This window comes from Haliotis asinina, chromosome 6 (assembly GCF_037392515.1).
Source record: "Haliotis asinina isolate JCU_RB_2024 chromosome 6, JCU_Hal_asi_v2, whole genome shotgun sequence".
Taxonomy (NCBI): domain Eukaryota; kingdom Metazoa; phylum Mollusca; class Gastropoda; order Lepetellida; family Haliotidae; genus Haliotis; species Haliotis asinina.
The window spans coordinates 2,162,518-2,179,178 of NC_090285.1; the positions used below are offsets into that span (position 1 = coordinate 2,162,518).

The 16,661-nt window shown below is 44.5% G+C and overlaps 30 non-coding genes across 30 annotated transcripts; 17 read left to right on the forward strand and 13 right to left on the reverse strand.

Moving 5' to 3' along the window:
• Nucleotides 1-432: 432 nt before the first annotated feature.
• Nucleotides 433-504, reverse strand: Trnag-ucc (transfer RNA glycine (anticodon UCC)). The gene has a single exon. It is a non-coding gene; the product is annotated as a tRNA-Gly (tRNA).
• Nucleotides 505-821: 317 nt separating this feature from the next.
• On the forward strand, nucleotides 822-892 carry Trnag-gcc (transfer RNA glycine (anticodon GCC)). The gene has a single exon. It is a non-coding gene; the product is annotated as a tRNA-Gly (tRNA).
• A 477-nt stretch (nucleotides 893-1,369) lies between these two features.
• On the reverse strand, nucleotides 1,370-1,441 carry Trnag-ucc (transfer RNA glycine (anticodon UCC)). The gene has a single exon. It is a non-coding gene; the product is annotated as a tRNA-Gly (tRNA).
• Nucleotides 1,442-1,758: 317 nt separating this feature from the next.
• On the forward strand, nucleotides 1,759-1,829 carry Trnag-gcc (transfer RNA glycine (anticodon GCC)). Its single transcript has one exon. It is a non-coding gene; the product is annotated as a tRNA-Gly (tRNA).
• A 752-nt stretch (nucleotides 1,830-2,581) lies between these two features.
• Nucleotides 2,582-2,653, reverse strand: Trnag-ucc (transfer RNA glycine (anticodon UCC)). Its single transcript has one exon. It is a non-coding gene; the product is annotated as a tRNA-Gly (tRNA).
• A 317-nt stretch (nucleotides 2,654-2,970) lies between these two features.
• Nucleotides 2,971-3,041, forward strand: Trnag-gcc (transfer RNA glycine (anticodon GCC)). Its single transcript has one exon. It is a non-coding gene; the product is annotated as a tRNA-Gly (tRNA).
• Nucleotides 3,042-3,793: 752 nt separating this feature from the next.
• On the reverse strand, nucleotides 3,794-3,865 carry Trnag-ucc (transfer RNA glycine (anticodon UCC)). The gene has a single exon. It is a non-coding gene; the product is annotated as a tRNA-Gly (tRNA).
• Nucleotides 3,866-4,182: 317 nt separating this feature from the next.
• Nucleotides 4,183-4,253, forward strand: Trnag-gcc (transfer RNA glycine (anticodon GCC)). Its single transcript has one exon. It is a non-coding gene; the product is annotated as a tRNA-Gly (tRNA).
• A 202-nt stretch (nucleotides 4,254-4,455) lies between these two features.
• Trnag-gcc (transfer RNA glycine (anticodon GCC)) lies at nucleotides 4,456-4,526 on the forward strand. The gene has a single exon. It is a non-coding gene; the product is annotated as a tRNA-Gly (tRNA).
• A 478-nt stretch (nucleotides 4,527-5,004) lies between these two features.
• On the reverse strand, nucleotides 5,005-5,076 carry Trnag-ucc (transfer RNA glycine (anticodon UCC)). The gene has a single exon. It is a non-coding gene; the product is annotated as a tRNA-Gly (tRNA).
• A 317-nt stretch (nucleotides 5,077-5,393) lies between these two features.
• On the forward strand, nucleotides 5,394-5,464 carry Trnag-gcc (transfer RNA glycine (anticodon GCC)). Its single transcript has one exon. It is a non-coding gene; the product is annotated as a tRNA-Gly (tRNA).
• A 478-nt stretch (nucleotides 5,465-5,942) lies between these two features.
• On the reverse strand, nucleotides 5,943-6,014 carry Trnag-ucc (transfer RNA glycine (anticodon UCC)). Its single transcript has one exon. It is a non-coding gene; the product is annotated as a tRNA-Gly (tRNA).
• Nucleotides 6,015-6,331: 317 nt separating this feature from the next.
• Nucleotides 6,332-6,402, forward strand: Trnag-gcc (transfer RNA glycine (anticodon GCC)). The gene has a single exon. It is a non-coding gene; the product is annotated as a tRNA-Gly (tRNA).
• Nucleotides 6,403-7,269: 867 nt separating this feature from the next.
• Trnag-gcc (transfer RNA glycine (anticodon GCC)) lies at nucleotides 7,270-7,340 on the forward strand. Its single transcript has one exon. It is a non-coding gene; the product is annotated as a tRNA-Gly (tRNA).
• A 477-nt stretch (nucleotides 7,341-7,817) lies between these two features.
• On the reverse strand, nucleotides 7,818-7,889 carry Trnag-ucc (transfer RNA glycine (anticodon UCC)). The gene has a single exon. It is a non-coding gene; the product is annotated as a tRNA-Gly (tRNA).
• A 317-nt stretch (nucleotides 7,890-8,206) lies between these two features.
• Trnag-gcc (transfer RNA glycine (anticodon GCC)) lies at nucleotides 8,207-8,277 on the forward strand. Its single transcript has one exon. It is a non-coding gene; the product is annotated as a tRNA-Gly (tRNA).
• Nucleotides 8,278-9,144: 867 nt separating this feature from the next.
• Trnag-gcc (transfer RNA glycine (anticodon GCC)) lies at nucleotides 9,145-9,215 on the forward strand. Its single transcript has one exon. It is a non-coding gene; the product is annotated as a tRNA-Gly (tRNA).
• Nucleotides 9,216-9,693: 478 nt separating this feature from the next.
• Trnag-ucc (transfer RNA glycine (anticodon UCC)) lies at nucleotides 9,694-9,765 on the reverse strand. The gene has a single exon. It is a non-coding gene; the product is annotated as a tRNA-Gly (tRNA).
• A 317-nt stretch (nucleotides 9,766-10,082) lies between these two features.
• On the forward strand, nucleotides 10,083-10,153 carry Trnag-gcc (transfer RNA glycine (anticodon GCC)). Its single transcript has one exon. It is a non-coding gene; the product is annotated as a tRNA-Gly (tRNA).
• An 867-nt stretch (nucleotides 10,154-11,020) lies between these two features.
• On the forward strand, nucleotides 11,021-11,091 carry Trnag-gcc (transfer RNA glycine (anticodon GCC)). The gene has a single exon. It is a non-coding gene; the product is annotated as a tRNA-Gly (tRNA).
• Nucleotides 11,092-11,578: 487 nt separating this feature from the next.
• Trnag-ucc (transfer RNA glycine (anticodon UCC)) lies at nucleotides 11,579-11,650 on the reverse strand. The gene has a single exon. It is a non-coding gene; the product is annotated as a tRNA-Gly (tRNA).
• Nucleotides 11,651-11,967: 317 nt separating this feature from the next.
• Nucleotides 11,968-12,038, forward strand: Trnag-gcc (transfer RNA glycine (anticodon GCC)). Its single transcript has one exon. It is a non-coding gene; the product is annotated as a tRNA-Gly (tRNA).
• A 478-nt stretch (nucleotides 12,039-12,516) lies between these two features.
• Nucleotides 12,517-12,588, reverse strand: Trnag-ucc (transfer RNA glycine (anticodon UCC)). The gene has a single exon. It is a non-coding gene; the product is annotated as a tRNA-Gly (tRNA).
• A 317-nt stretch (nucleotides 12,589-12,905) lies between these two features.
• Nucleotides 12,906-12,976, forward strand: Trnag-gcc (transfer RNA glycine (anticodon GCC)). Its single transcript has one exon. It is a non-coding gene; the product is annotated as a tRNA-Gly (tRNA).
• Nucleotides 12,977-13,462: 486 nt separating this feature from the next.
• Trnag-ucc (transfer RNA glycine (anticodon UCC)) lies at nucleotides 13,463-13,534 on the reverse strand. Its single transcript has one exon. It is a non-coding gene; the product is annotated as a tRNA-Gly (tRNA).
• A 317-nt stretch (nucleotides 13,535-13,851) lies between these two features.
• Nucleotides 13,852-13,922, forward strand: Trnag-gcc (transfer RNA glycine (anticodon GCC)). Its single transcript has one exon. It is a non-coding gene; the product is annotated as a tRNA-Gly (tRNA).
• A 486-nt stretch (nucleotides 13,923-14,408) lies between these two features.
• On the reverse strand, nucleotides 14,409-14,480 carry Trnag-ucc (transfer RNA glycine (anticodon UCC)). The gene has a single exon. It is a non-coding gene; the product is annotated as a tRNA-Gly (tRNA).
• Nucleotides 14,481-14,797: 317 nt separating this feature from the next.
• Trnag-gcc (transfer RNA glycine (anticodon GCC)) lies at nucleotides 14,798-14,868 on the forward strand. Its single transcript has one exon. It is a non-coding gene; the product is annotated as a tRNA-Gly (tRNA).
• Nucleotides 14,869-15,744: 876 nt separating this feature from the next.
• On the forward strand, nucleotides 15,745-15,815 carry Trnag-gcc (transfer RNA glycine (anticodon GCC)). The gene has a single exon. It is a non-coding gene; the product is annotated as a tRNA-Gly (tRNA).
• A 487-nt stretch (nucleotides 15,816-16,302) lies between these two features.
• On the reverse strand, nucleotides 16,303-16,374 carry Trnag-ucc (transfer RNA glycine (anticodon UCC)). Its single transcript has one exon. It is a non-coding gene; the product is annotated as a tRNA-Gly (tRNA).
• Between the last annotated feature and the right edge of the window lie 287 nt (nucleotides 16,375-16,661).

The window sequence follows — 16,661 nt, forward strand, 5'->3', positions numbered from 1 at the left end:
CTCCAAACGCGTGTCTCCTGGTAAGAACACCTAGTCTGTGACGCAATGTGATTGTTGTCAGTGATGTCACGTTTCTGTGACGTCAGGACATTGTGAGGTCACAGGTGAGTCTTTCTATATATATCAGAACGTTGGAATGAGAGAACGTGTCCATTTACATTGAAGTTGATGTAAGGACGGAATGTTGTGCAGCTTTTAGCATTGTCCCACAGCAATCGGTTTCAGGCTGTCAATGAAGCAGTAATACCGTCAGTTCTACGTTGGATTACACACAATATTTCACTTCACAGCATGGCTGAGATAACAGAAAGTGTCCACAGCAAATTATATATATCAACATGATGTATAGTCATGGAGTAATTCATTTGTACTTTCTTCAGTCAGAGATGAACTCGACGTTTCTCTAGCTATGTTCCTGCAGGAATAAAAAGTTGCGTCGGCCGGGAATCGAACCCGGATCGACTGCTTGGAAGGCAACCATGCTAACCTTTACACCACCGACGCTGACCATGCTAAGCTTTGTTGAATAGGCATCTTAATGAAATTTGCTGATTGATTGGCCACGCTTCGAGGCACGCCACTAAACGAGACGGCTTACGTCACAAACTGAATGAAATTGGGCTTTGGAAATGTATTTCTGTCTTATGCAACGAGGGTCTACAATCTACGAAGCACTGATAACAAATTGTATTTAAATGAAGAGGACACTGCATTTGCATCCATATGGAGTAAATGGACACGTCAACTGAACACTTCCTCCTTGCCAGCTGTCTTCTTTAACTTAAGAATGAGAAGCTAAGAAAAGGCACTGTTAGTGTGAAGCATCGGTGGTCTAGTGGTAGAATACTCGCCTGCCACGCGGGTGACCCGGGTTCGATTCCCGGTCGATGCACACTCTTTTGGTTTTTTTTGCGCCTCTGGGGGTTGAAAAAGAGGCCTCCAAACGCGTGTCTCCTGGTAAGAACACCTAGTCTGTGACGCAATGTGATTGTTGTCAGTGATGTCACGTTTCTGTGACGTCAGGACATTGTGAGGTCACAGGTGAGTCTTTCTATATATATCAGAACGTTGGAATGAGAGAACGTGTCCATTTACATTGAAGTTGATGTAAGGACGGAATGTTGTGCAGCTTTTAGCATTGTCCCACAGCAATCGGTTTCAGGCTGTCAATGAAGCAGTAATACCGTCAGTTCTACGTTGGATTACACACAATATTTCACTTCACAGCATGGCTGAGATAACAGAAAGTGTCCACAGCAAATTATATATATCAACATGATGTATAGTCATGGAGTAATTCATTTGTACTTTCTTCAGTCAGAGATGAACTCGACGTTTCTCTAGCTATGTTCCTGCAGGAATAAAAAGTTGCGTCGGCCGGGAATCGAACCCGGATCGACTGCTTGGAAGGCAACCATGCTAACCTTTACACCACCGACGCTGACCATGCTAAGCTTTGTTGAATAGGCATCTTAATGAAATTTGCTGATTGATTGGCCACGCTTCGAGGCACGCCACTAAACGAGACGGCTTACGTCACAAACTGAATGAAATTGGGCTTTGGAAATGTATTTCTGTCTTATGCAACGAGGGTCTACAATCTACGAAGCACTGATAACAAATTGTATTTAAATGAAGAGGACACTGCATTTGCATCCATATGGAGTAAATGGACACGTCAACTGAACACTTCCTCCTTGCCAGCTGTCTTCTTTAACTTAAGAATGAGAAGCTAAGAAAAGGCACTGTTAGTGTGAAGCATCGGTGGTCTAGTGGTAGAATACTCGCCTGCCACGCGGGTCACCCGGGTTCGATTCCCGGTCGATGCACACTCTTATTGGTTTTTTTTGCGCCTCTGGGGGTTGAAAAAGAGGCCTCCAAACGCGTGTCTCCTGGTAAGAACACCTAGTCTGTGACGCAATGTGATTGTTGTCAGTGATGTCACGTTTCTGTCAACTGAACACTTCCTCCTTGCCAGCTGTCTTCTTTAACTTAAGAATGAGAAGCTAAGAAAAGGCACTGTTAGTGTGAAGCATCGGTGGTCTAGTGGTAGAATACTCGCCTGCCACGCGGGTCACCCAAGTTCGATTCCCGGTCGATGCACACTCTTTTTGGGTTTTTTTGCGCCTCTGGGGGTTGAAAAAGAGGCCTCCAAACGCGTGTCTCCTGGTAAGAACACCTAGTCTGTGACGCAATGTGATTGTTGTCAGTGATGTCACGTTTCTGTGACGTCAGGACATTGTGAGGTCACAGGTGAGTCTTTCTATATATATCAGAACGTTGGAATGAGAGAACGTGTCCATTTACATTGAAGTTGATGTAAGGACGGAATGTTGTGCAGCTTTTAGCATTGTCCCACAGCAATCGGTGTCAGGCTGTCAATGAAGCAGTAATACCGTCAGTTCTACGTTGGATTACACACAATATTTCACTTCACAGCATGGCTGAGATAACAGAAAGTGTCCACAGCAAATTATATATATCAACATGATGTATAGTCATGGAGTAATTCATTTGTACTTTCTTCAGTCAGAGATGAACTCGACGTTTCTCTAGCTATGTTCCTGCAGGAATAAAAAGTTGCGTCGGCCGGGAATCGAACCCGGATCGACTGCTTGGAAGGCAACCATGCTAACCTTTACACCACCGACGCTGACCATGCTAAGCTTTGTTGAATAGGCATCTTAATGAAATTTGCTGATTGATTGGCCACGCTTCGAGGCACGCCACTAAACGAGACGGCTTACGTCACAAACTGAATGAAATTGGGCTTTGGAAATGTATTTCTGTCTTATGCAACGAGGGTCTACAATCTACGAAGCACTGATAACAAATTGTATTTAAATGAAGAGGACACTGCATTTGCATCCATATGGAGTAAATGGACACGTCAACTGAACACTTCCTCCTTGCCAGCTGTCTTCTTTAACTTAAGAATGAGAAGCTAAGAAAAGGCACTGTTAGTGTGAAGCATCGGTGGTCTAGTGGTAGAATACTCGCCTGCCACGCGGGTCACCCGGGTTCGATTCCCGGTCGATGCACACTCTTATTGGTTTTTTTTGCGCCTCTGGGGGTTGAAAAAGAGGCCTCCAAACGCGTGTCTCCTGGTAAGAACACCTAGTCTGTGACGCAATGTGATTGTTGTCAGTGATGTCACGTTTCTGTCAACTGAACACTTCCTCCTTGCCAGCTGTCTTCTTTAACTTAAGAATGAGAAGCTAAGAAAAGGCACTGTTAGTGTGAAGCATCGGTGGTCTAGTGGTAGAATACTCGCCTGCCACGCGGGTCACCCAAGTTCGATTCCCGGTCGATGCACACTCTTTTTGGGTTTTTTTGCGCCTCTGGGGGTTGAAAAAGAGGCCTCCAAACGCGTGTCTCCTGGTAAGAACACCTAGTCTGTGACGCAATGTGATTGTTGTCAGTGATGTCACGTTTCTGTGACGTCAGGACATTGTGAGGTCACAGGTGAGTCTTTCTATATATATCAGAACGTTGGAATGAGAGAACGTGTCCATTTACATTGAAGTTGATGTAAGGACGGAATGTTGTGCAGCTTTTAGCATTGTCCCACAGCAATCGGTGTCAGGCTGTCAATGAAGCAGTAATACCGTCAGTTCTACGTTGGATTACACACAATATTTCACTTCACAGCATGGCTGAGATAACAGAAAGTGTCCACAGCAAATTATATATATCAACATGATGTATAGTCATGGAGTAATTCATTTGTACTTTCTTCAGTCAGAGATGAACTCGACGTTTCTCTAGCTATGTTCCTGCAGGAATAAAAAGTTGCGTCGGCCGGGAATCGAACCCGGATCGACTGCTTGGAAGGCAACCATGCTAACCTTTACACCACCGACGCTGACCATGCTAAGCTTTGTTGAATAGGCATCTTAATGAAATTTGCTGATTGATTGGCCACGCTTCGAGGCACGCCACTAAACGAGACGGCTTACGTCACAAACTGAATGAAATTGGGCTTTGGAAATGTATTTCTGTCTTATGCAACGAGGGTCTACAATCTACGAAGCACTGATAACAAATTGTATTTAAATGAAGAGGACACTGCATTTGCATCCATATGGAGTAAATGGACACGTCAACTGAACACTTCCTCCTTGCCAGCTGTCTTCTTTAACTTAAGAATGAGAAGCTAAGAAAAGGCCCTGTTAGTGTGAAGCATCGGTGGTCTAGTGGTAGAATACTCGCCTGCCACGCGGGTGACCCGGGTTCGATTCCCGGTCGATGCACACTCTTTTGGTTTTTTTTGCGCCTCTGGGGGTTGAAAAAGAGGCCTCCAAACGCGTGTCTCCTGGAAAGAACACCTAGTCTGTGACGCAATGTGATTGTTGTCAGTGATGTCACGTTTCTGTCAACTGAACACTTCCTCCTTGCCAGCTGTCTTCTTTAACTTAAGAATGAGAAGCTAAGAAAAGGCACTGTTAGTGTGAAGCATCGGTGGTCTAGTGGTAGAATACTCGCCTGCCACGCGGGTGACCCGGGTTCGATTCCCGGTCGATGCACACTCTTTTTGGTTTTTTTTGCGCCTCTGGGGGTTGAAAAAGAGGCCTCCAAACGCGTGTCTCCTGGTAAGAACACCTAGTCTGTGACGCAATGTGATTGTTGTCAGTGATGTCACGTTTCTGTGACGTCAGGACATTGTGAGGTCACAGGTGAGTCTTTCTATATATATCAGAACGTTGGAATGAGAGAACGTGTCCATTTACATTGAAGTTGATGTAAGGACGGAATGTTGTGCAGCTTTTAGCATTGTCCCACAGCAATCGGTGTCAGGCTGTCAATGAAGCAGTAATACCGTCAGTTCTACGTTGGATTACACACAATATTTCACTTCACAGCATGGCTGAGATAACAGAAAGTGTCCACAGCAAATTATATATATCAACATGATGTATAGTCATGGAGTAATTCATTTGTACTTTCTTCAGTCAGAGATGAACTCGACGTTTCTCTAGCTATGTTCCTGCAGGAATAAAAAGTTGCGTCGGCCGGGAATCGAACCCGGATCGACTGCTTGGAAGGCAACCATGCTAACCTTTACACCACCGACGCTGACCATGCTAAGCTTTGTTGGATAGGCATCTTAATGAAATTTGCTGATTGATTGGCCACGCTTCGAGGCACGCCACTAAACGAGACGGCTTACGTCACAAACTGAATGAAATTGGGCTTTGGAAATGTATTTCTGTCTTATGCAACGAGGGTCTACAATCTACGAAGCACTGATAACAAATTGTATTTAAATGAAGAGGACACTGCATTTGCATCCATATGGAGTAAATGGACACGTCAACTGAACACTTCCTCCTTGCCAGCTGTCTTCTTTAACTTAAGAATGAGAAGCTAAGAAAAGGCCCTGTTAGTGTGAAGCATCGGTGGTCTAGTGGTAGAATACTCGCCTGCCACGCGGGTGACCCGGGTTCGATTCCCGGTCGATGCACACTCTTTTGGGTTTTTTTTGCGCCTCTGGGGGTTGAAAAAGAGGCCTCCAAACGCGTGTCTCCTGGTAAGAACACCTAGTCTGTGACGCAATGTGATTGTTGTCAGTGATGTCACGTTTCTGTGACGTCAGGACATTGTGAGGTCACAGGTGAGTCTTTCTATATATATCAGAACGTTGGAATGAGAGAACGTGTCCATTTACATTGAAGTTGATGTAAGGACGGAATGTTGTGCAGCTTTTAGCATTGTCCCACAGCAATCGGTGTCAGGCTGTCAATGAAGCAGTAATACCGTCAGTTCTACGTTGGATTACACACAATATTTCACTTCACAGCATGGCTGAGATAACAGAAAGTGTCCACAGCAAATTATATATATCAACATGATGTATAGTCATGGAGTAATTCATTTGTACTTTCTTCAGTCAGAGATGAACTCGACGTTTCTCTAGCTATGTTCCTGCAGGAATAAAAAGTTGCGTCGGCCGGGAATCGAACCCGGATCGACTGCTTGGAAGGCAACCATGCTAACCTTTACACCACCGACGCTGACCATGCTAAGCTTTGTTGGATAGGCATCTTAATGAAATTTGCTGATTGATTGGCCACGCTTCGAGGCACGCCACTAAACGAGACGGCTTACGTCACAAACTGAATGAAATTGGGCTTTGGAAATGTATTTCTGTCTTATGCAACGAGGGTCTACAATCTACGAAGCACTGATAACAAATTGTATTTAAATGAAGAGGACACTGCATTTGCATCCATATGGAGTAAATGGACACGTCAACTGAACACTTCCTCCTTGCCAGCTGTCTTCTTTAACTTAAGAATGAGAAGCTAAGAAAAGGCCCTGTTAGTGTGAAGCATCGGTGGTCTAGTGGTAGAATACTCGCCTGCCACGCGGGTGACCCGGGTTCGATTCCCGGTCGATGCACACTCTTTTGGGTTTTTTTTGCGCCTCTGGGGGTTGAAAAAGAGGCCTCCAAACGCGTGTCTCCTGGTAAGAACACCTAGTCTGTGACGCAATGTGATTGTTGTCAGTGATGTCACGTTTCTGTGACGTCAGGACATTGTGAGGTCACAGGTGAGTCTTTCTATATATATCAGAACGTTGGAATGAGAGAACGTGTCCATTTACATTGAAGTTGATGTAAGGACGGAATGTTGTGCAGCTTTTAGCATTGTCCCACAGCAATCGGTGTCAGGCTGTCAATGAAGCAGTAATACCGTCAGTTCTACGTTGGATTACACACAATATTTCACTTCACAGCATGGCTGAGATAACAGAAAGTGTAAACAGCAAATTATATATATCAACATGATGTATAGTCATGGAGTAATTCATTTGTACTTTCTTCAGTCAGAGATGAACTCGACGTTTCTCTAGCTATGTTCCTGCAGGAATAAAAAGTTGCGTCGGCCGGGAATCGAACCCGGATCGACTGCTTGGAAGGCAACCATGCCAACCTTTACGCCACCGACGCTGACCATGCTAAGCTTTGTTGGATAGGCATCTTAATGAAATTTGCTGATTGATTGGCCACGCTTCGAGGCACGCCACTAAACGAGACGGCTTACGTCACAAACTGAATGAAATTGGGCTTTGGAAATGTATTTCTGTCTTATGCAACGAGGGTCTACAATCTACGAAGCACTGATAACAAATTGTATTTAAATGAAGAGGACACTGCATTTGCATCCATATGGAGTAAATGGACACGTCAACTGAACACTTCCTCCTTGCCAGCTGTCTTCTTTAACTTAAGAATGAGAAGCTAAGAAAAGGCACTGTTAGTGTGAAGCATCGGTGGTCTAGTGGTAGAATACTCGCCTGCCACGCGGGTGACCCGGGTTCGATTCCCGGTCGATGCACACTCTTTTGGTTTTTTTTGCGCCTCTGGGGGTTGAAAAAGAGGCCTCCAAACGCGTGTCTCCTGGTAAGAACACCTAGTCTGTGACGCAATGTGATTGTTGTCAGTGATGTCACGTTTCTGTGACGTCAGGACATTGTGAGGTCACAGGTGAGTCTTTCTATATATATCAGAACGTTGGAATGAGAGAACGTGTCCATTTACATTGAAGTTGATGTAAGGACGGAATGTTGTGCAGCTTTTAGCATTGTCCCACAGCAATCGGTGTCAGGCTGTCAATGAAGCAGTAATACCGTCAGTTCTACGTTGGATTACACACAATATTTCACTTCACAGCATGGCTGAGATAACAGAAAGTGTCCACAGCAAATTATATATATCAACATGATGTATAGTCATGGAGTAATTCATTTGTACTTTCTTCAGTCAGAGATGAACTCGACGTTTCTCTAGCTATGTTCCTGCAGGAATAAAAAGTTGCGTCGGCCGGGAATCGAACCCGGATCGACTGCTTGGAAGGCAACCATGCTAACCTTTACACCACCGACGCTGACCATGCTAAGCTTTGTTGGATAGGCATCTTAATGAAATTTGCTGATTGATTGGCCACGCTTCGAGGCACGCCACTAAACGAGACGGCTTACGTCACAAACTGAATGAAATTGGGCTTTGGAAATGTATTTCTGTCTTATGCAACGAGGGTCTACAATCTACGAAGCACTGATAACAAATTGTATTTAAATGAAGAGGACACTGCATTTGCATCCATATGGAGTAAATGGACACGTCAACTGAACACTTCCTCCTTGCCAGCTGTCTTCTTTAACTTAAGAATGAGAAGCTAAGAAAAGGCACTGTTAGTGTGAAGCATCGGTGGTCTAGTGGTAGAATACTCGCCTGCCACGCGGGTGACCCGGGTTCGATTCCCGGTCGATGCACACTCTTTTGGGTTTTTTTTGCGCCTCTGGGGGTTGAAAAAGAGGCCTCCAAACGCGTGTCTCCTGGTAAGAACACCTAGTCTGTGACGCAATGTGATTGTTGTCAGTGATGTCACGTTTCTGTGACGTCAGGACATTGTGAGGTCACAGGTGAGTCTTTCTATATATATCAGAACGTTGGAATGAGAGAACGTGTCCATTTACATTGAAGTTGATGTAAGGACGGAATGTTGTGCAGCTTTTAGCATTGTCCCACAGCAATCGGTGTCAGGCTGTCAATGAAGCAGTAATACCGTCAGTTCTACGTTGGATTACACACAATATTTCACTTCACAGCATGGCTGAGATAACAGAAAGTGTCCACAGCAAATTATATATATCAACATGATGTATAGTCATGGAGTAATTCATTTGTACTTTCTTCAGTCAGAGATGAACTCGACGTTTCTCTAGCTATGTTCCTGCAGGAATAAAAAGTTGCGTCGGCCGGGAATCGAACCCGGATCGACTGCTTGGAAGGCAACCATGCCAACCTTTACGCCACCGACGCTGACCATGCTAAGCTTTGTTGGATAGGCATCTTAATGAAATTTGCTGATTGATTGGCCACGCTTCGAGGCACGCCACTAAACGAGACGGCTTACGTCACAAACTGAATGAAATTGGGCTTTGGAAATGTATTTCTGTCTTATGCAACGAGGGTCTACAATCTACGAAGCACTGATAACAAATTGTATTTAAATGAAGAGGACACTGCATTTGCATCCATATGGAGTAAATGGACACGTCAACTGAACACTTCCTCCTTGCCAGCTGTCTTCTTTAACTTAAGAATGAGAAGCTAAGAAAAGGCACTGTTAGTGTGAAACATCGGTGGTCTAGTGGTAGAATACTCGCCTGCCACGCGGGTGACCCGGGTTCGATTCCCGGTCGATGCACACTCTTTTGGGTTTTTTTTGCGCCTCTGGGGGTTGAAAAAGAGGCCTCCAAACGCGTGTCTCCTGGTAAGAACACCTAGTCTGTGACGCAATGTGATTGTTGTCAGTGATGTCACGTTTCTGTGACGTCAGGACATTGTGAGGTCACAGGTGAGTCTTTCTATATATATCAGAACGTTGGAATGAGAGAACGTGTCCATTTACATTGAAGTTGATGTAAGGACGGAATGTTGTGCAGCTTTTAGCATTGTCCCACAGCAATCGGTGTCAGGCTGTCAATGAAGCAGTAATACCGTCAGTTCTACGTTGGATTACACACAATATTTCACTTCACAGCATGGCTGAGATAACAGAAAGTGTCCACAGCAAATTATATATATCAACATGATGTATAGTCATGGAGTAATTCATTTGTACTTTCTTCAGTCAGAGATGAACTCGACGTTTCTCTAGCTATGTTCCTGCAGGAATAAAAAGTTGCGTCGGCCGGGAATCGAACCCGGATCGACTGCTTGGAAGGCAACCATGCTAACCTTTACACCACCGACGCTGACCATGCTAAGCTTTGTTGGATAGGCATCTTAATGAAATTTGCTGATTGATTGGCCACGCTTCGAGGCACGCCACTAAACGAGACGGCTTACGTCACAAACTGAATGAAATTGGGCTTTGGAAATGTATTTCTGTCTTATGCAACGAGGGTCTACAATCTACGAAGCACTGATAACAAATTGTATTTAAATGAAGAGGACACTGCATTTGCATCCATATGGAGTAAATGGACACGTCAACTGAACACTTCCTCCTTGCCAGCTGTCTTCTTTAACTTAAGAATGAGAAGCTAAGAAAAGGCACTGTTAGTGTGAAGCATCGGTGGTCTAGTGGTAGAATACTCGCCTGCCACGCGGGTGACCCGGGTTCGATTCCCGGTCGATGCACACTCGTTTGGGTTTTTTTTGCGCCTCTGGGGGTTGAAAAAGAGGCCTCCAAACGCGTGTCTCCTGGTAAGAACACCTAGTCTGTGACGCAATGTGATTGTTGTCAGTGATGTCACGTTTCTGTGACGTCAGGACATTGTGAGGTCACAGGTGAGTCTTTCTATATATATCAGAACGTTGGAATGAGAGAACGTGTCCATTTACATTGAAGTTGATGTAAGGACGGAATGTTGTGCAGCTTTTAGCATTGTCCCACAGCAATCGGTGTCAGGCTGTCAATGAAGCAGTAATACCGTCAGTTCTACGTTGGATTACACACAATATTTCACTTCACAGCATGGCTGAGATAACAGAAAGTGTCCACAGCAAATTATATATATCAACATGATGTATAGTCATGGAGTAATTCATTTGTACTTTCTTCAGTCAGAGATGAACTCGACGTTTCTCTAGCTATGTTCCTGCAGGAATAAAAAGTTGCGTCGGCCGGGAATCGAACCCGGATCGACTGCTTGGAAGGCAACCATGCCAACCTTTACGCCACCGACGCTGACCATGCTAAGCTTTGTTGGATAGGCATCTTAATGAAATTTGCTGATTGATTGGCCACGCTTCGAGGCACGCCACTAAACGAGACGGCTTACGTCACAAACTGAATGAAATTGGGCTTTGGAAATGTATTTCTGTCTTATGCAACGAGGGTCTACAATCTACGAAGCACTGATAACAAATTGTATTTAAATGAAGAGGACACTGCATTTGCATCCATATGGAGTAAATGGACACGTCAACTGAACACTTCCTCCTTGCCAGCTGTCTTCTTTAACTTAAGAATGAGAAGCTAAGAAAAGGCACTGTTAGTGTGAAACATCGGTGGTCTAGTGGTAGAATACTCGCCTGCCACGCGGGTGACCCGGGTTCGATTCCCGGTCGATGCACACTCTTTTGGGTTTTTTTTGCGCCTCTGGGGGTTGAAAAAGAGGCCTCCAAACGCGTGTCTCCTGGTAAGAACACCTAGTCTGTGACGCAATGTGATTGTTGTCAGTGATGTCACGTTTCTGTGACGTCAGGACATTGTGAGGTCACAGGTGAGTCTTTCTATATATATCAGAACGTTGGAATGAGAGAACGTGTCCATTTACATGACTCCATTTGAAGTTGATGTAAGGACGGAATGTTGTGCAGCTTTTAGCATTGTCCCACAGCAATCGGTGTCAGGCTGTCAATGAAGCAGTAATACCGTCAGTTCTACGTTGGATTACACACAATATTTCACTTCACAGCATGGCTGAGATAACAGAAAGTGTCCACAGCAAATTATATATATCAACATGATGTATAGTCATGGAGTAATTCATTTGTACTTTCTTCAGTCAGAGATGAACTCGACGTTTCTCTAGCTATGTTCCTGCAGGAATAAAAAGTTGCGTCGGCCGGGAATCGAACCCGGATCGACTGCTTGGAAGGCAACCATGCTAACCTTTACACCACCGACGCTGACCATGCTAGGATTGGTTGAATAGGCATCTTAATGAAATTTGCTGATTGATTGGCCACGCTTCGAGGCACGCCACTAAACGAGACGGCTTACGTCACAAACTGAATGAAATTGGGCTTTGGAAATGTATTTCTGTCTTATGCAACGAGGGTCTACAATCTACGAAGCACTGATAACAGATTGTATTTAAATGAAGAGGACACTGCATTTGCATCCATATGGAGTAAATGGACACGTCAACTGAACACTTCCTCCTTGCCAGCTGTCTTCTTTAACTTAAGAATGAGAAGCTAAGAAAAGGCACTGTTAGTGTGAAGCATCGGTGGTCTAGTGGTAGAATACTCGCCTGCCACGCGGGTGACCCGGGTTCGATTCCCGGTCGATGCACACTCTTTTGGTTTTTTTTTGCGCCTCTGGGGGTTGAAAAAGAGGCCTCCAAACGCGTGTCTCCTGGTAAGAACACCTAGTCTGTGACGCAATGTGATTGTTGTCAGTGATGTCACGTTTCTGTGACGTCAGGACATTGTGAGGTCACAGGTGAGTCTTTCTATATATATCAGAACGTTGGAATGAGAGAACGTGTCCATTTACATTGAAGTTGATGTAAGGACGGAATGTTGTGCAGCTTTTAGCATTGTCCCACAACAATCGGTGTCAGGCTGTCAATGAAGCAGTAATACCGTCAGTTCTACGTTGGATTACACACAATATTTCACTTCACAGCATGGCTGAGATAACAGAAAGTGTCCACAGCAAATTATATATATCAACATGATGTATAGTCATGGAGTAATTCATTTGTACTTTCTTCAGTCAGAGATGAACTCGACGTTTCTCTAGCTATGTTCCTGCAGGAATAAAAAGTTGCGTCGGCCGGGAATCGAACCCGGATCGACTGCTTGGAAGGCAACCATGCTAACCTTTACACCACCGACGCTGACCATGCTAAGCTTTGTTGAATAGGCATCTTAATGAAATTTGCTGATTGATTGGCCACGCTTCGAGGCACGCCACTAAACGAGACGGCTTACGTCACAAACTGAATGAAATTGGGCTTTGGAAATGTATTTCTGTCTTATGCAACGAGGGTCTACAATCTACGAAGCACTGATAACAAATTGTATTTAAATGAAGAGGACACTGCATTTGCATCCATATGGAGTAAATGGACACGTCAACTGAACACTTCCTCCTTGCCAGCTGTCTTCTTTAACTTAAGAATGAGAAGCTAAGAAAAGGCACTGTTAGTGTGAAGCATCGGTGGTCTAGTGGTAGAATACTCGCCTGCCACGCGGGTGACCCGGGTTCGATTCCCGGTCGATGCACACTCTTTTGGTTTTTTTTGCGCCTCTGGTTGTTGAAAAAGAGGCCTCCAAACGCGTGTCTCCTGGTAAGAACACCTAGTCTGTGACGCAATGTGATTGTTGTCAGTGATGTCACGTTTCTGTGACGTCAGGCCATTGTGAGGTCACAGGTGAGTCTTTCTATAGATATCAGAACGTTGGAATGAGAGAACGTGTCCATTTACATGACTCCATTTGAAGTTGATGTAAGGACGGAATGTTGTGCAGCTTTTAGCATTGTCCCACAGCAATCGGTGTCAGGCTGTCAATGAAGCAGTAATACCGTCAGTTCTACGTTGGATTACACACAATATTTCACTTCACAGCATGGCTGAGATAACAGAAAGTGTTCACAGCAAATTATATATATCAACATGATGTATAGTCATGGAGTAATTCATTTGTACTTTCTTCAGTCAGAGATGAACTCGACGTTTCTCTAGCTATGTTCCTGCAGGAATAAAAAGTTGCGTCGGCCGGGAATCGAACCCGGATCGACTGCTTGGAAGGCAACCATGCTAACCTTTACACCACCGACGCTGACCATGCTAGGATTGGTTGAATAGGCATCTTAATGAAATTTGCTGATTGATTGGCCACGCTTCGAGGCACGCCACTAAACGAGACGGCTTACGTCACAAACTGAATGAAATTGGGCTTTGGAAATGTATTTCTGTCTTATGCAACGAGGGTCTACAATCTACGAAGCACTGATAACAAATTGTATTTAAATGAAGAGGACACTGCATTTGCATCCATATGGAGTAAATGGACACGTCAACTGAACACTTCCTCCTTGCCAGCTGTCTTCTTTAACTTAAGAATGAGAAGCTAAGAAAAGGCACTGTTAGTGTGAAGCATCGGTGGTCTAGTGGTAGAATACTCGCCTGCCACGCGGGTGACCCGGGTTCGATTCCCGGTCGATGCACACTCTTTTGGTTTTTTTTGCGCCTCTGGGGGTTGAAAAAGAGGCCTCCAAACGCGTGTCTCCTGGTAAGAACACCTAGTCTGTGACGCAATGTGATTGTTGTCAGTGATGTCACGTTTCTGTGACGTCAGGACATTGTGAGGTCACAGGTGAGTCTTTCTATATATATCAGAACGTTGGAATGAGAGAACGTGTCCATTTACATGACTCCATTTGAAGTTGATGTAAGGACGGAATGTTGTGCAGCTTTTAGCATTGTCCCACAGCAATCGGTGTCAGGCTGTCAATGAAGCAGTAATACCGTCAGTTCTACGTTGGATTACACACAATATTTCACTTCACAGCATGGCTGAGATAACAGAAAAGGTCCACAGCAAATTATATATATCAACATGATGTATAGTCATGGAGTAATTCATTTGTACTTTCTTCAGTCAGAGATGAACTCGACGTTTCTCCAGCTGTCTTCCTGCAGGAATAAAAAGTTGCGTCGGCCGGGAATCGAACCCGGATCGACTGCTTGGAAGGCAACCATGCTAACCTTCACACCACCGACGCTGACCATGCTAAGCTTTGTTGAATAGGCATCTTAATGAAATTTGCTGATTGATTGGCCACGCTTCGAGGCACGCCACTAAACGAGACGGCTTACGTCACAAACTGAATGAAATTGGGCTTTGGAAATGTATTTCTGTCTTATGCAACGAGGGTCTACAATCTACGAAGCACTGATAACAAATTGTATTTAAATGAAGAGGACACTGCATTTGCATCCATATGGAGTAAATGGACACGTCAACTGAACACTTCCTCCTTGCCAGCTGTCTTCTTTAACTTAAGAATGAGAAGCTAAGAAAAGGCACTGTTAGTGTGAAGCATCGGTGGTCTAGTGGTAGAATACTCGCCTGCCACGCGGGTGACCCGGGTTCGATTCCCGGTCGATGCACACTCTTTTGTTTTTTTTTTGCGCCTCTGGGGGTTGAAAAAGACGCCTCCAATCGCGTGTCTCCTGGTAAGAACACCTAGTCTGTGACGCAATGTGATTGTTGTCAGTGATGTCACGTTTCTGTGACGTCAGGACATTGTGAGGTCACAGGTGAGTCTTTCTATATATATCAGAACGTTGGAATGAGAGAACGTGTCCATTTACATGACTCCATTTGAAGTTGATGTAAGGACGGAATGTTGTGCAGCTTTTAGCATTGTCCCACAGCAATCGGTGTCAGGCTGTCAATGAAGCAGTAATACCGTCAGTTCTACGTTGGATTACACACAATATTTCACTTCACAGCATGGCTGAGATAACAGAAAGTGTCCACAGCAAATTATATATATCAACATGATGTATAGTCATGGAGTAATTCATTTGTACTTTCTTCAGTCAGAGATGAACTCGACGTTTCTCTAGCTATGTTCCTGCAGGAATAAAAAGTTGCGTCGGCCGGGAATCGAACCCGGATCGACTGCTTGGAAGGCAACCATGCTAACCTTTACACCACCGACGGTGACCATGCTAGGATTGGTTGAATAGGCATCTTAATGAAATTTGCTGATTGATTGGCCACGCTTCGAGGCACGCCACTAAACGAGACGGCTTACGTCACAAACTGAATGAAATTGGGCTTTGGAAATGTATTTCTGTCTTATGCAACGAGGGTCTACAATCTACGAAGCACTGATAACAAATTGTATTTAAATGAAGAGGACACTGCATTTGCATCCATATGGAGTAAATGGACACGTCAACTGAACACTTCCTCCTTGCCAGCTGTCTTCTTTAACTTAAGAATGAGAAGCTAAGAAAAGGCACTGTTAGTGTGAAGCATCGGTGATCTAGTGGTAGAATACTCGCCTGCCACGCGGGTGACCCGGGTTCGATTCCCGGTCGATGCACACTCTTTTGGGTTTTTTTTGCGCCTCTGGGGGTTGAAAAAGAGGCCTCCAAACGCGTGTCTCCTGGTAAGAACACCTAGTCTGTGACGCAATGTGATTGTTGTCAGTGATGTCACGTTTCTGTGACGTCAGGACATTGTGAGGTCACAGGTGAGTCTTTCTATATATATCAGAACGTTGGAATGAGAGAACGTGTCCATTTACATGACTCCATTTGAAGTTGATGTAAGGACGGAATGTTGTGCAGCTTTTAGCATTGTCCCACAGCAATCGGTGTCAGGCTGTCAATGAAGCAGTAATACCGTCAGTTCTACGTTGGATTACACACAATATTTCACTTCACAGCATGGCTGAGATAACAGAAAGTGTCCACAGCAAATTATATATATCAACATGATGTATAGTCATGGAGTAATTCATTTGTACTTTCTTCAGTCAGAGATGAACTCGACGTTTCTCTAGCTATGTTCCTGCAGGAATAAAAAGTTGCGTCGGCCGGGAATCGAACCCGGATCGACTGCTTGGAAGGCAACCATGCTAACCTTTACACCACCGACGCTGACCATGCTAGGATTGGTTGAATAGGCATCTTAATGAAATTTGCTGATTGATTGGCCACGCTTCGAGGCACGCCACTAAACGAGACGGCTTACGTCACAAACTGAATGAAATTGGGCTTTGGAAATGTATTTCTGTCTTATGCAACGAGGGTCTACAATCTACGAAGCACTGATAACAGATTGTATTTAAATGAAGAGGACACTGCATTTGCATCCATATGGAGTAAATGGACACGTCAACTGAACACTTCCTCCTTGCCAGCTGTCTTCTTTAACTTAAGAATGA